The sequence below is a fragment of the Arachis stenosperma genome, chromosome 7, assembly GCF_014773155.1.
Source record: "Arachis stenosperma cultivar V10309 chromosome 7, arast.V10309.gnm1.PFL2, whole genome shotgun sequence".
Lineage (NCBI taxonomy): Eukaryota > Viridiplantae > Streptophyta > Magnoliopsida > Fabales > Fabaceae > Arachis > Arachis stenosperma.
Window position 1 is genome coordinate 44,253,593 of NC_080383.1, and position 2,365 is coordinate 44,255,957.

A 2,365-nucleotide genomic window follows, 5' to 3' on the forward strand; every position below is an offset into this window, starting at 1 on the left:
GATTGAGGACTATGAATTCATTACTTCCTTTTTCCAAAATATGTTTTTCGAAAAATTTAGTAAGAAAATAAAAAAATAATAAAATCATAAAAATCAAAAATATTTTGTGATTCTTGTGTGAGTCTTGAGTCAATTTTTAAGTTTGGTGTCAATTGCATGTTTTTAAAAATGTATGCATTATTTTTCGAAAAATTCATGCATTCATAGTGTTCTTCATGATCTTCAAGTTGTTCTTGGTAAGTCTTCTTGTTTGATCTTGATGTTTTCTTGTTTTGTATCTTTTGTTGTTTTTCATATGCATTTTTGCATTCATATTGTCTAAGCATTAAAGATTTCTAAGTTTGGTGTCCTACATGTTTTCTTTGCATAAAAGTTTTTCAAAAATATGTTCTTGATGTTCATCATGATCTTCAAAGTGTTCTTAGTGTTTATCTTGACATTCATAGTGTTCTTGCATGCATTCCTTGTTTTGATCCAAAAAGAAAAGAGAAAAACACAATTATGATGTTTTAATTTTTCTCTCTCATCATTAAAAATTTAAAAATCAAAAAAATATATTTTCCTTATTTCTCTCCAAATTTTTGAAAATTTGAGTTAACTTGGTCAAAAATTTTTAAAATTAGCTGTTTCTTACAAGTCAAGTCAAATTTTCAATTTTAAAAAAATCTTATCTTTTTAAAACTTTTTCAAAAATTAAATCTTTTTCATTTTTCTTATTAATTTTTGAAAATTCTTTAAAATGTTTTTCAAAAAAATCTTTTTCTTAATTTTATCTTAATTTTCAAAATTATGCAAACAATTAATATGATTGATTCAAAAATTTGAAGTTTGTTACTTTCTTGTTAAGAAAGGTTCAATCTTTAAATTCTAGAACCATATCTTTTAGTTTCTTGTTAGTTAAGTAATTAATTTTAATTTTAAAAATTAAATCTTTTTCAATCCTATCTTTTTATCATATCTTCTTATCTTATCTTTTTATCATATCTTTTTCAAAATTTTATCTTTTTCAAAAAATTTAATTTCAAAATATCTTATCTAACTTCTTATCTTCTTATCTTTTCAAACTTGATTTTAATATCTTTTTCAACTAACTATTTGACTTTTTGTTTGTTTCTTATCTTTTTCAAAACCACCTAACTACTTTTCCCTCTTTAATTTTCAAAAATATCTCATCTCTTTTTCAAAAATTCTTTTTAATTGTTTTAAATTTTAATTTTAATTATATCTTATCTTTAATTTTTGAAAATCATTAACTACTTTTTCAAAATTATTTTCGAATTCTCCCTCTCTTTTCTTCTTCTATTTATTTATTTATTTACTAACACTTCTCTTCACCTCTCTTCATCTCCAATCACTGCCTCTATCCTCACCCTTGTGTTTGGGTTCTTCTCCACTCTTATTCATTTCTTCTTCTACTAATAATAAGGATCATCTTTGTCCAGATATAGAGGATTCCTCTTCCTTTTTCTTTTTCTCTTCTCTTTCATATGAGCAGGAATAGGGAAAAAGGCATCTTTGTTGAAGCTGATCCAAAACCTGAAAGGACTTTGAAGAGGAAACTAAGAGAAGCTAAATTACAACAATCCAAAGGCAACCTTTTTGAAATTTTCGAACAAGAGAAGGAGATGGCAGCTGAACCCAACAACAATAATGCAAGGAGGATGCTTGGTGATTTCACTAAACCAACGTCCAAGTTTGATGGAAGAAGCATCTCAATTCCTGCCATTGGAGCAAACAATGTTGAGCTGAAACCTCAATTAGTTACTTTGATGCAACAGAACTGCAAGTTTTTTGGACTTCTATCTGAAGATCCTTATCAGTTTTTAACTGAATTCTTGCAGATTTGTGAGACTGTCAACACAAATAGAGTAGATCCTGAAGTCTACAGGCTCAAGCTTTTCCCTTTTGCTGTAAGAGACAGAGCTAGAACATGGTTGGACTCACAACCTAAAGATAGCCTGGACTCCTGGGATAAGCTGGTTACGGCCTTCTTGGATAAATTCTTTCCTCCTCAAAAGTTGAGCAAGCTTAGAGTGGATGTTCATACCTTCAAGCAAAAAGATGGTGAATCCCTCTATGAAGCTTGGGAAAGATACAAGCAGATGACCAAAAAGTGTCCTTCTGACATGTTTTCAGAATGGACCATATTAGATATATTCTATTATGGTTTATCTGAGTTTTCCAAGATGTCATTGGACCATTCTGCAGGTGGATCTATTCACCTAAAGAAAACACCTGCAGAAGCTCAAGAACTTATTGACATGGTTGCAAATAACCAATTCATGTACACTTCTGAGAGGAATTCTGTGAATAATGGAACACCTCAGAGGAAGGGAGTTCTTGAAATTGATGCTCTGAATGCCAT

General features: G+C 29.3%; 1 non-coding gene across 1 annotated transcript; it reads right to left on the reverse strand.

Annotated features, from left to right (window-relative positions):
• Positions 1-2,024: 2,024 nt before the first annotated feature.
• Positions 2,025-2,128, reverse strand: LOC130943073 (small nucleolar RNA R71). Its single transcript, XR_009071609.1, has one exon. It is a non-coding gene; the product is annotated as a small nucleolar RNA R71 (small nucleolar RNA).
• Between the last annotated feature and the right edge of the window lie 237 nt (positions 2,129-2,365).